The 14,792-nt window shown below is 39.3% G+C and overlaps 1 pseudogene; it reads left to right on the top strand.

Moving 5' to 3' along the window:
* Window positions 1-4,305: 4,305 nt before the first annotated feature.
* On the top strand, window positions 4,306-6,599 carry LOC106024409 (annotated as a pseudogene).
* The last annotated feature ends 8,193 nt before the right edge of the window (window positions 6,600-14,792 follow it).

Genomic DNA, 14,792 nt, shown 5'->3' with positions numbered 1-14,792 from the left:
GCAAGGCAAGGCAAGGCAATTTTATTTATATAGCACATTTCATACACAATGGTCATTCAAAGTGCTTTACATAAAAACAATTTAAATATCCATTTGACAGAGGTACTGTTACAGAAATAAGAAAAAATAAAAACCATTGAGAATATAAAATCAAATACAGAACAGTGAAGAAATAAGAAAAATTAAAACCGTTAAGAATATAAAGTCAAATACAGTTTAGAATAAAAAATATAATAAAATAAAGGACAGTGAAAACAGTCGGACGGACAGTGGCACAGTGCTCATTCATTAAATGCAAAGTAAAATAGATGTGTTTTGAGTCTGGATTTGAATGTGACTACTGTAGGAGCACATCTGATCTCTTCTGGAAGCTGGTTCCAGCTGCGACTGGCATAATAGCTAAAAGCAGACTCTCCTTGCTTAGAGTGAACCCTTGGTATTTCTAGCTGATGTGATCCTAATGATCTGAGTGTTCGTTTGGGTTTATATTCATTGAGCATATCTGCAATGTATTGAGTTCCTAGGCCTTTGAACGATTTATATACCAGTAATAATACTTTAAAATCGATCCTATATGTAACTGGCAGCCAGTGTAAAGACCTGAGGACTGGTGTGATATGATCATATTTTCTGGTTCTGCTGAGAATCCTGGCCGCGGCGTTCTGTACGAGCTGCAACTGTCTTATGGTCTTTTTGGGAAGGCCAGTGAGGAGTCCATTACAATAATCCACCCTGCTGGTGATGAAAGCATGCACTAGTTTTTCTAAGTCTTGACTAGAAACAAAGCATCTAATTCTTGCAATATTTTTCAGATGATAGTATGCTGATTTAGTTATTGCTTTGACATGACTACTGAAGTTAAGGTCTGACTCTAGAGACACACCGAGATTCCTGACTGGATTTTTAGTTGTTTGACCTTTAGAGTGAAGGTACGCGTTCACCTTGAGAACTTCATCTTTATTTCCAAACGCAATAACTTCAGTTTTATCTTTGTTTAACTGAAGAAAGTTTTGGCACATCCAACTATTTATTTCATCAATGCATTGGAGCAGGGAGTCAATTGGGCTGTAATCGTTAGGCGATAGGGCTAAGTAGATCTGTGTGTCATCTGCATAGCTGTGATAAGAGATTTGGTTCTTTCTCATTATTTGGCTCATTGGGAGCATGTACAGGTTGAATAGGAGTGGCGCAAGAATTGAGCCTTGAGGAACTCCGCATGTCATGGATGTCCACTCAGACCTATGGTCTCCTATACTCACATAATACCCTCTTGCTTCTAAGTATGACCTGAACCATTTTAGGACTATCCCTGAAGTCGTAAGGTCTACCCAACCAAAGACAATAAAAAAAGGGACCACTTCGTACGCTTCAGGGACCACTCTAGCCTGTTCACACCAGTGTGATTTTATGCTTCAGGGACCACTCTAGGCTGATCACACCGGTATGATCGTACGCTTCAGGGACCACTCTAGCCTGTTCACACCAGTGTGATTTTATGCTTCAGGGACCACTCTAGGCTGATCACACCGGTGTGATCGTACGTTTCAGGGACCACTCTAGCCTGTTCACACCAGTGTGATTTTATGCTTCAGGGACCACTCTAGCCTGTTCACACCAGTGTGATTTTATGCTTCAGGGACCACTCTAGGCTGATCACACCGGTGTGATCGTACGCTTCAGGGACCACTCTAGCCTGTTCACACCTGTGTGATTTTATGCTTCAGGGACCACTCTAGCCTGATCACACCGGTGTGATCGTACGCTTCAGGGACCACTCTAGCCTGTTCACACCAGTGTGATTTTATGCTTCAGGGACCACTCTAGGCTGATCACACCGGTGTGATCGTACGCTTCAGGGACCACTCTAGCCTGTTCACACCAGTGTGATTTTATGCTTCAGGGACCACTCTAGCCTGATCACACCGGTGTGATCGTACGCTTCAGGGACCACTCTAGCCTGATCACACCGGTGAGATCGTACGCTTCAGGGACCACTCTAGCCTGTTCACACCAGTGTGATTTTATGCTTCAGGGACCACTCTAGCCTGATCACACCGGTATGATCGTACGCTTCAGGGACCACTCTAGTCTGATCACACCGGTGTGATTTTATGCTTCAGGGACCACTCTAGCCTGTTCACACCAGTGTGATTTTATGCTTCAGGGACCACTCTAGTCTGATCACACCGGTGTGATGGTACGCTTCAGGGACCACTCTAGCCTGTTCACTGTTAAACCCTTCCTCCAGTTTGGATGCGAATACCTTCAAATTAAAGCTAAGAGACTGCACTTTAAGCCCTTCTTCATATTTAACTTTTTGAAGTGTATGAATGTATGCTTGTTATGTTTAGTTCACAACAGAACATCTGTTTATCCGTACACAGGAAGTCAGGTTCAGTCAAAGCACGACAGTAATCAGCCAACGGGCTTACAGTACTGTGATGTGTATTCTCTCCTGTGAAGTCTATTAAGTAGAGGACAACCAGAAGAACTTTGAGATGAGATGAGATCGAGTTTGTAAGACCATGAACAATAGACTACCAAATGCAGCAATAAATCATTGAATTACTCTCTCCCTTGACGACCGGGTATGCGATCATTATTTCAACCACTATATGAAACGGCTGATATCTAACTGTTACTTGAATATATTTTGGTAAACAGCCAATAACTTCTCAGTGTCCAATAATTTCCGGACCTAACTGTACATAAAAAAATAAAATAATCATTGAATATCTTTTATATCAACTCAGTCACAAAGTAATTTAATGTTTATAATATGTGTTAACAAAATGGCAATAAGTCAATAACGTCTTCCACTTAGTAAAACAATCTCACCAGAGAGTTGATTGGTTACATCATCTGAGAAAAATACATTTTGAAGACACTTGCTCTCCATACAAAAACAAGTCATTAGCATGTCCACAGAATAATAGGAGGCTGTGCGATGTTCCCTTGGATATCCTGAGGATGTCCCCTATTTGCTGGGTGGAGAAAATAAAGCGCTTTTCTTGGAGCCATGAAATCACACCAGAATCAGTCACGTCTAAAGCTAACTAACAATTTGTGGACAGACGTTAGAAGAAAGAAGTAAGAATAACCCAACATATAGATTAACTTAAATTACAATAAGCCAGTGGATTAATGTTTCCAATTGGCAATAAATATAAATACAACCTCTGAAATAAATTATATTTAATGTATTTGTGATGCCCACTAGAGTGTGATCACATTTGTATGACTGTAAGAACTGGGTTTTAGGTAGTACATGATTTGAGGTGGTATCTGTTTTCTGTTTACTTTTCTCAAAAGATAATTCTCTGTGCTGTAAAACAAGTAATATTGTTTGAACATCGGAATCTGTTGGGCTGCTGTAACTACCTCCCGTCAGTAGATGGCAGTGTGAGGCGGTGGTTTTCCCAAGGGACTGTAAGTAAGAGCATATACTCCGCTGTTTTCCCGCTATAACTGCAGAGATTTCAATAAGGAAACACCACGTCTCTCTGCCTCACCATTTGTCCTTGTTTTTCAGGTTTGTAATACATTAAAACCACATAAACCACTTGTTTTACAAGTAATGAGAACATTAGCTAAACCAGTCGTTTGTACAAGTGATGAGCATGTTGAAGTAAGTGGTATTTTTGGCCACACGTCTCTGCTGTTTTAGGCTGAAATAATATAGGCCGACACGTTGGCTCCATAGGCTGTTATAAGATGTACACTTTGTGTTGTGCTGGAAAAGTGTTGAAAATATTTTAACTATACACATTTGAATCGGTTTGTACATGTTTAGCGGTTTATATAGGTATACTGTCAGGGTCAGTCATATTTCATGGTATTTGTATCAGTGTATATTACTCTGCAGTAACAGCCAAAGCATATTTGGACAGTTTATGTAAATGTGTATATGAATATGTATGTTAATAGCAGATATAAAATGTGTATATATTTTGGGATTTGGATTTATAGCATGTGTTTAGAGCATGAACAATGTGTCTAGTAAGACAAGAAATGTACAGTAGTAATAAATACTGGAAAACTGAAACAAAGACAAGGCTGATGGAGATTTCATCAAGCAAACACCATGTCTCACCATTTTCCCGACACATGCTTATGGGTGCCAGAGCCCAGTTCCCATAACATATTTCTTATTTTGGAGATTTTCAGTTTTAGTTTATTGTTGCACTAAAAAAATTATGCTCTTTTACATAAATGTAATAATTGTACTAATAAAATTACTAAAACCTTCACTTTCTCCTCATTTCAGGTGGGCACCTATTTGGAAGAAAATTGCAAACACGTTTTATGGATAAGAATTCTACATACATGTTGACCTTGGAATCACTGTCCATAGCTCCATCAGGTGTTTATCCAGCATTCATTTTTGGAACCCTTATATACTGCTAGAGCCTTGTTCCCTCAGCTGGTTGTGAACATCCTGACTCCATGTTTCATCCAAGCTTTGCTCATCCACTTGTATGGAACTGGCTCATTCACTATTCTGACTATCATGGCTTATGACAGGTATATCGCTATCTGCTGTCCGCTGAGATGTAACTCCATTTTGTGTCAGAATAACTTGAAGAAAATGACCATTTTGATGTGGCTATTGATAATTACCCCAATTACAATATTGTTGGTACTTGTCACTCGCTTTAAAATGTGCAGAATCACAGTAGTGGATGTGTTTTGCAGAGGTGGGGGACTCAAGTCACAATTTTCAGGACTTGTGACTTGCTTGATTAAAGTATCAAAATGACTTGACTTGACTTTGACTTGAGAACAAGTTACTTGAGATTTGACTTGACTTGAAGTGGAAGACTCGACAATGACTTGAACTTATAATAAACAAACAGCAATAAAATTATTTTATATGTTGTGACATCAGCAGCACTAATCAGCGTATGTGCCTTGAACGCTGCACAATTCAAACCGCGCCAAACATGGCAGACAGTAACGTTAGTCGAGCTCCACAAATAGTATCGTTTGGATACAAGGACTTTGAACTGGACTGTGTGAATAAAAAAAGATTTGCCAGATGCAAAATATGCAACAACGTCAACTTTCATTCGTCATTTTAAGAACCACAAGGAAAGGTAAGAAAGTAATCTCTTTATATTCAGTTTCACTAAGATCTATAACGATTAAGTAATGAATTAATCTTTTGTTTGTCATAATTTGGCCTTGGTTGCATATTTTATTTTATTTTTTCTTGTTAGAAATGTGTATCATTACAGAATACATCTGGTAAATAGATGTAAGGGAATTTGACTATAACAGTGGCAAAGCCTGAATTTTAATGTTGATGGGCATCTTAAAATGAGCGGGCATGTATATTATTACACGTAGGCCATAATGTCTGTATTAAATGTGCGCATTTTCAAGTGTTTGTGGACTGCGTGTGGAAACTAAAAAGCATTGTGCTTACACCATAACAGTTAACTTTACTGCATGAAAGGCTAACATGGAGGCGCCGATGTGATTACTAGCACCTAAACATTTCGAAGAGTTTTTTTTTTTTTACTTATACAGACAATAATCATTACAGCGTAATTTTAGGCAGTTTTTCAGTCACAATAATTCGTTTATAAGGTTGTTATTATTAGCCCTTATTACATGGATTGGCTGAATTCCAGTGCAGAATGCGTGTTATTTCTTGATAACAGACCGTTGCCATTAAAAACAGCACGTTGCTATGGATGCAGCAGGATTCTAACCAGAGACGGAACGGACTATTTTCTTTAGAGGAAGCAATACAATCGTTTTTAAATCAATACATTCCTTTTGAAATCAATATTTTGTGTCAAATTATTGATTTATTTGGTAGGTAGCCATGTAATAAGCGGGAAAAGGTATAGTGAGGTGGTTGTTATAGCGAATACAACCCCTTCAGGCTGATTCAAGATCCCTCCGCTTCGTCCCCCAAAAAATTGTACCGCGGAGGAGAAAAATATTTGATTTTGAAATCGAGCTTCGCACCAAACGCACGTCAGAAACAGAGGACAGTGTGTGTGTGTTCATCTCTTTAGTACTGTGACTTGACTTGACTTGAAACTTATAAGGACTCGACTTGACTTGCTTAGGGTGAACCCTTGACTTGACTTGACTTGCTTGATTTATCTGAACTTTGACTTAATGGTTAAGACTTGAGACTTGCTTGGACTTGACCATGTGTGACTTGTCCCCATCTCTGGTGTTTTGTAACAATCCGTCATTGGTGAAGCTAATTTGTGATGACACACATATAAATAACTACTAGGGGTTGTTTTTAACTGCATTTTTTCAAGGCATACCGTTGATTGTGGTTATACTCACATATATCCAGATTCTACTCACCTGTGTTGTAAATAAGTCATCTGATGCAAAGCTATTCAGACATGTGGTACACATCTTGTAGTGTTCCTATTCTTAGAGTTCAATACCTGCTTTGGCCTGTTAGCTCATCGATTTGAGAATGTATCACCTTCATTGAGGAGTGCTTTTGGAGTATCAGTTATGGTACTCCTATTTTGAATCCTCTCATTTATGGTCTAAAAACAAAAGAGATTGGTCAACATGTTCTGCAATTCTACAGTCGAAAAGTATTTTCATTTAAGTGAGAAACAATACATGAGTAACAAAAGAATGTGATGTGTTTGCCATTTACTTAAAAATATAACGTTACGATAATAGGCTACAATAAACATTAGAATAAATTGTGTGGTTAGCGGTTGGGTTTAGGGAAACCGCAAAGGTTTAGTTTAAGGTTGAGGTCAGGGTAAGGTTAAAGGAAGCATTTTTTGATGAAGAAAAAACATCTGGTAGAAATATTACTTACATTCTAGCAATTACAGTTATATATAACTCTAAAATGTATATTTTTTAAAATTTTCAATGTTTGGATATGCCCACTCATTCAAAGGTATTTCTTTGTTTTCACTATTTTACACATTGTAGAATTATAGTGAATACATCAAAACTATGAAATAACACATGGAATTATGTAGCAATCAAAAAAGTGTTTCATAAATTAAAATACATTTATATTTCAGATTCATCAAAGAAGCCTTGCACAATCTTGAAATTATCTCAACCAGCTTCATTAGTAGTCACCGCCTTCTCCAAAAGGTTCCCACATATGCTGACCACTTGTTGGCTGCTTTTCCTTCACTCTGCAGTCCAGGTCATCCCAAACCATTTCAACACGATTGAGTTTGGGTGATTCTGAAGGCCAGATCATCTGATGCAACACTCCATAACTCTTCTTCTTGGTCAAATAGCCCTTACACAGCCGTGGTCACAAGCAAAGCACCCCCACATCATCACTCCCCTCCTCCATGCTTCACGGAGAGAACCACACGTATGTGGAGATCATTTGTTCATCTACTCTGCCTCTCACAAACGCATGGTGGTTAGAAGAAAACACCTAATATCTGGACTCATCAGACCATAGGAAAAAATTACACTAGTATAATATCCATTTCTCGTTTGTCATGGCCCAAGCAAGTCTGTTCTTATTGCTATCTTTCAGTCATGGTTTCTTTGCAGCAATTCAACCATGAAGGCCTGATTCACATAATCTCTGAACAGTTGATTTCGAGATCTCTGTCACTCTGTGAAGCATTTATTCGTGCTGCAATCTGAGATACAGGTAATTACCAAATTCTGAGGGTGGTAAATCTGAAGAATATTTCCTCTGTACCAGAGTTAAATCTGGGTCTTCTTGTCCCATGGCGGTCCTCATGCGAGGCAGTTTCTTGGCGCTTGACTTGTTTTGTGACTGCACTTGAAGGAACTTTCAAAGTTCTTCTAATCTTCTGAATTGACTGACCATCATGTCTTAAATTAATGATGCACTGTTGTTTCTCTTTGCTTTATTCATACTATTACAGTACAGAGTACCAACCCTGCCTTGTCACAACACAACTGATTGACTAAAATGCATTAAAAAGGAAAGAAGTGCCACAAATTCACTTTCAACAAGGCACACCTGCTAACTAAAATGCATTCCAGATATAATACCTAATGAAGCTGGTTGTCACATTTGAGTGTGGGTGTGTATGCGCAGGCAGCACAATAGTTTGAAGAAACTATGTTAAGTATGTTATGGTGAGCTATGTTGCAACCAGTTGTCTTTAGAAGTAAGACTCATAAAACAATTACACAGATTTAGTTGCTCTCGGTGAACTAAATTAGCAACTTTGTTTGTCTTTGCTGTAGGATAATACAGGGATCCAATAGGTCCTGGATTTTGTTCCTGCCTCACCTCAGTCATTAATGGTGCTTTTGTTCTTATTCATCCATGGATGTATAAGTCATTGGGTGCTTCAAAGATAGACGCACAGTATCTGTATTAGGGTCTTTGGTATTAGGGTCAAATTAATCTTTCTTCTTTAAATACCATTACAGTGCTAGGACACGAGTCATTATTTCTGCTACTGTCACTGCTTTCTCTAGTAAATTAAGAAAGATTGACAAGGAAATATCAGGTTTTTGATTGCTTCAAGACAACATACAGGTAAACCTAAAGAGGAAGGGTAGCTATATAACACATTTTATTTAATTCGACATACATTAAAAATAGATAGTGCTTTAACACAGAGCAATCTAAATAATACTTTTCATTCAAAATGTATAACAGTTAATGAATAGTGACTGAATAACAGTGGTGGATGATCATAGGATCCTTTCCATGGTAAAGAAAAACCCCTTCACAACACCTAGCCAAGTGACGAAGACTCTCCAGGAGGTGGGCATATCATTATCCAAGTCAACCATAAAGAGACCATAAACAAAAAGCACTTCAACTCAGGAACTTGTAAATCCAATAGACTTTAATGAAAATCATACAAAAATGACAGACAATAAAGCCAGGTCCTTCTGCAGATACACCCAAATTCTAAGTCCAGGACCATGGCTTTTATACAAAATCTTCTAACATCACAACATCTGACCATCCTTCTTTGGAAGTCCCCTTAGGGCGGAGTTTACCTCTTGCCCCTTATCACTTTCTGAGTGTCCTTAACTTAACTTGAAGATCTCATGGTTCATGTTGGTGTCACACTTTCATTGAACTCAGAAAGCCATACATTTCAAGGCCATAAATATCTGGACACAGGATGCTGTTCTGCTGAATTCCACTATTGCTGATAAACCACCATGGAGCATCAAGACCAAATGCCCCAATCTCAAGGCCATATGTTTTCTGAGGCCTTTCTGTCTGTGTGTGTGTGCGTGGGCTGCATCATCTAAGAACTCATAGTGTGTTTGGATCACTCATTGATATATTCATAAAACATGTGATTATATATGCACTTTATAGAAAATTCCCTCACAGGTGCTAACTATTCATAAGCCTCAAGAATAGAAAGGCCAGATTAGACTGGCCTTTCTATTCTAAAAAAGCCAGCCCAGTTCTGGAACAGCATTCTTTGGACAGATGAATCAACATGTACCAGAATGATGGGGGGGGGGGGGGGGGGGGGGGGGTTGGAGAAGGCTTGTAACGGCTCATGATCTGAAGCATACCACATCATCTGTAAAATACGGTGGAGGCAGTGTGATGGTATTGGCATGCATGTCTTCCAATGGCACTGGGTCACTAGTGTTTATTGATGATGTGACAGAAAACAGAAGCAGCCGGATTAATTCTAAAGTGTATAGGGATATATTGTCTGCTCAGATTCAGCCAAATGCAGCAAAGTTGATCAGATGGCGCTTCACTTTACAGATGGACAATGACACGAAAACATACTGCGAAAGCAACCCAGGAGTTTTTTAAAGCAAATATGTGGTATAATCTGCAATTGCTGAGTCAATCAACTGTTCTCCACCGGATCAAGCATGCATTTCATTTGCTGAAGACAAAACTTAAGGCAGAAAAGCCCACAAACATAACACAACTGAAGACCGCTGCAGTAAAGGCCTGGCAAAGCATCACAAAGGAGGAAACCCAACATTTGGTGATGTCCATTGCCTGCAAAGAATTCCCAACAAAGTACATTTTTTATTTTATTTAGGATTGTGTGAATTTGTCCAATTACATTTGAGCCCCTGAAATAATTGGACTGTGTATCAAAATAGTAGCAATTCCTAAACGTTTCATACAATATTTTTGTTAAATCCCTTTAAATTAAAGCTGAAAGTCTGCCCTTCAATTGCATTTCAAATCCATTGTAGTGGTGTACAGAGAAAAAATTATGAAAATTGTGTCAGGGTCCAAATCATTCCAGACCTAACTGTATATTATATAATATTATTGTTCAGCCAAGAATCCCTATGAAAAACCATTATTAATAGGTGTGATATAAGTTTAAGAAACCCCTTTCTGGTTGTAGACCAAACTGTGATCTCTGTGTTTAGAATGATTAAATATCTAGGAGAAGATCAGTCTTCTCTTAAAAGCATGAGTAAATAAGGTATGTAAATACCTGTTTAAAATACACCTCATAACATTCTTTATCCAGTTTGTCATGTCTAGTCTCCTCTGGTTTCAGGAGTTGATAAGCTTTGTGCAAAACCAAAAAGAAATGCGATTCTTCTCTGTCACACCCTCACCCTAATTCTGTTCACCCGTCTTATCTTGTGTCTCCGCCCCCAACAGGTGTCTCCCATGTTCCCATTATCCCTTGGGTGTTTAAACAGTGCCTTTCCATGTTCCTGTTGCCTGTTCCTCTAGTGTGTCACCTAAGTCATTCCCGCACTCTTGTTTCTCATGTTTGTTCTTGCTTGTTAACCGACTCAACTCTCCTGGTCATCATCTGACATTACCTTTGCAGAGATAGCCTGTGTACCATACCCTTGCCTGTTTATCGACTCTGCTCTCATACTCATCGTCTGCCTGTACCTTTTCTGTGATATCTTGTGTACCCAACTCCTGCCTGTTTCTAAGACCCGATCCTTGCCTGTTGATTCAGCTAAAAAAAACCATCTGAACAGTTATTCCTGCCTCTTGTTTCTCCATTCGGGTCCATACCTGAGTTCTGATACTTCTCACTGATAGTTCTTACTTGTACTTCCTTAGTTCTTGTTTGATATAGGGTTTTGCGGTCTTGGATCCAGCAGGCATGCAGCAGCTACATGAAGAGAATAATGCATCTAATCTGGTAAAATGACACAGCTGAATCACATTATGTGTGATAGGCTAGAAGGATTGGACTGCATTATTTTCTGTCTGAACTCAGTCAAGTGGACTGTCAGATCTAAGAGAGTGGGGACAATCAATGAAAGAGATCATGTGTCACTCAGCAGCATGTTTGTGTGTTTTTGAAAAGGTATGAGTAGAACTTTCAGGGCACTTATTATTTGCCATTCACTGGGTAGGAGGCAGTCCTAGCCTTGTTGATCTGCCAGTTGGTAGAGTGTCCTTTACCTGCAGGAAACATGCAATCATGTTTTGGGTGTTGACTGTATTGTGGGTCAGTCTTTCACTGGACTCAAGCCACATTCTTTCTGCAGTTGATTTCTGTGAAACATTTACACAACTTCCTGCACTTTGTCCAGTTGGTGCCTAACACTGGTATCTTTCAGGACCATATTAACTACAAGCTGTAGTGTGTGGTGGACCAAGCACCGGCCCACATGGAATACTTATACAAAACATATGTAGAGGATTTCCCAACATATATTTACATATGTGCCCTGAATATGCTCATGAAATATATAACATGCGCTTCTCACAATATCATAAAATGGATGTCAAATATTTTAACCTTATACAGTGGGGATAACAAATATTTGATACACTGCTGATTTTGCAGGTTTTCCCACTTACAAAGAATGTAGAAGTCTGACATTTTATCATAGGTACTCTTTAACTGTGAGTGACAGAATCTGAAACAAAAATCCAGAAAATCACATTGTATGATTTTTAAGTAATTCATTTGCATTTTATTGCATGACATAAGTATTTGATACATCAGAAAAGCAGAACTTAATGTTTGGTACAGTTTGCCATTACAGAGATCATACGTTTCCTGTAGTTCTTGACCAGGTTTGCACACACTGCAGCAGGGATTTTGGCCCACTCCTCCATACCTTCTCCAGATCCTTCAGGTTTCGGGGCTGTCGCTGGGCAATACGGACTTTCAGCTCCCTCCAAAGATTTTCTATTGGGTTCAGGACTGGAGACTGGCTAGGCCACTCCAGGACCTTGAGATGCTTCTTACGGAGCCACTCCTAAGTTGCCCTGGATGTGTGTTTCAGGTCATTGTCATGCTGGAAGACCCAGCCACGACCCATCTTCAGTGCTCTTACTGAGGGAAGGAGATTGTTGGCCAAGATCTCACGATACATGGCCCCATCCATCCTCCCCTCAATACGGTGTAGTCGTCCTGTCCTCTTTGCAGAAAAGCATCCCCAAAGAATGATGTTTCCTCCTCCATGCTTCACGGTTGGGATGGTGTTCTTGGTTGTACTCATCCTTCTTCCTCCAAACACTGCGAGTGGAGTTTAGACCAAAAAGCTCTATTTTTGTCTCATCAGACCACATGACCTTCTCCCATTCCTCCTCTGGATCATCCAGATGGTCATTGGAAAACTTCAGATGGGCCTGGACATGCGCTGGCTTTAGCAGGGGGACCTTGCGTGCGCTGCAGGATTTTAATCCATGACGGTGTAGTGTGTTACTAATGGTTTTCTTTGAGACTGTGGTCCCAGCTCTCTTCAGGTCATTGACCAGGCCCTGCCGTGTAGTTCTGGGCTGATCCCTCACCTTCCTCATGATCATTGATGCCCCACGAGTTGAGATCTTGCATGGAGCCACAGACCCGAGGGGGATTGACCGTCATCTTGAACTTCTTCCATTTTCTAATAATTACGGCAACAGTTGTTGCCTTCTCACCAAGCTGCTTGCCTATTGTCCTGTAGCCCATCCCAGCCTTGTGCAGGTCTACAATTGTATCACTGAGGTCCTTACACAGCTCTCTGGTCTTGGCCATTGTGGAGAGGTTGGTGTCTGTTTGATTGAGTGTGTGGACAGGTGTCCTTTATACAGGTAACGAGTTCAAACAGGTGCAGTTAATACAGGTAATGATTTGGAGAACTGGAGGGCTTCTTAAAGAAAAACTAACAGGTCTGTGAGAGCCGGAATTCTTACTGGTTGGTAGGTGATCAAATACTTAAGTCATGCAATAAAATGCTTATAAAAAAATCTTACAATGTGATTTTCTGGATTTTTGTTTTAGATTCCGCCTCTAACAGTTGCGTGTACCTATGATAAAAATGACAGACTTCTACATGCTTTGTAAGTAGGAAAACCTGCAAAATCGGCAGTGTATCAAATACTTGTTCTCCCCAAGTGCGTATACATGGAGCATTACATTTAAACTTTGATTCTTGAAGTACCAATATCTCAATTAATGGATAATAAAACGTCCTGAAGTTAAGCACCCTTATTTAAAACAAGTTATGATTTATTTTTCTGTTTAACAAATTCATTAAAAAGGCGGTTTCCCTATCAATTAGTAATCTTTAACCATTTAAACTGCTGTTGTTTTTATTTAAACTTTATTGTAATTATGTTTAATTTTGTATTTGCACTCTGAGGCAGCTCTATGTGTTGTTGGGACTCTCAGGCAATCCCAAAGACTTAGGTAAGGAGTTTAGAAGGCCTGGCATCATGTTCTGTTTGGTTGGTAGGTGTGACTGAAGGCAGGTCTCATTAGAAGTCTCACTGTAGCTGTAAAACAAAGATAGCAGTACAAGTGAGTCAGATCAGGCCTTCCTTTTGTCTGTCAGTTACAGTTTAACCTCAGAGAGGGGTTACATTGGACGCTCTGGCATGGTCATGATCTGGGGTGTAGCACAAAATTCTGGGCTCTGTACTGAAGGCACCTCTACACGTTAGGGCCCTATATACTTAGTACCGCTTTTCCCCCCAGTCCGACGCCACTGATCATGATCCACCCACTCATTTATACTTTATGTGCAGTGAAGCAGGATCTACACATCTGTCAACAGGTAATTAAAATTAATGTATTACCTGAAGTAATATGAGTATAGTTTAATTTGAGCTTAGACTTTCAGTACTCATACTGGCCGTTAAAGGATAGCTTAGCCAGACTTTTTTAGTATATGGATCATGAGTGTGAGAAACCCAAACCATGACTTACAGTACATAAAGACTACTTAGAGTCACTGCTAGAACATTTAGTGGAAGGAATCACTAAGGAAATACATAATAATAGGAGCTGATAATATGACGTGAATAATAATAATTATCAATAATGGTGCAAAAACATTCTCACCAGAAGGTTTCTGGGTTACATCGGCTGAGTCAAAAGCCGTCTTGAAGACATTTGCTCTCCAAACTAAAATATGTCTTTAGGACATCCTCAGAAACTCAGGAGGTTGCATAATGGTCCCCTGTTTGCAGGGTGGGTACAATAAAGGGCTGGTCTTCACTAAATATGTCCCAATAAAACATTGTTGGTCACGGGTTTATCACACCAGAGTCTCTCACAACTAGATAAGATAACTAACAGCTCTTGTTGGGGAATAAGATAAGAAGAAAGAAGTATGAATAATCCAAATAATGTGATAGATATATTTAAATTGCAATCGGCTAGTGATTTGATGTTTCCATTTGGCAAAAACATTACTGCAAAAGTTGCAATAAAGTATACGGTATTTCTTGTTTGAGTAGAGATGCTCTTTTTGTGATAGTTGTTAAAGTCAAAACAATAATCTCTTAATTAAATGTGATAATTGGACAAACATATATCATATTTTCCCTTTTGTTCTCATTTCAGGTGGGCTGCTTGTTGGAAGACAATTGAAAACACATTCTATTTATGGATCCAAATTCTACATAC

Source organism: Esox lucius, chromosome 1 (assembly GCF_011004845.1).
Source record: "Esox lucius isolate fEsoLuc1 chromosome 1, fEsoLuc1.pri, whole genome shotgun sequence".
In the NCBI taxonomy this organism is placed as follows: domain Eukaryota; kingdom Metazoa; phylum Chordata; class Actinopteri; order Esociformes; family Esocidae; genus Esox; species Esox lucius.
This window is presented reverse-complemented; position numbering and strand designations above follow the sequence as displayed.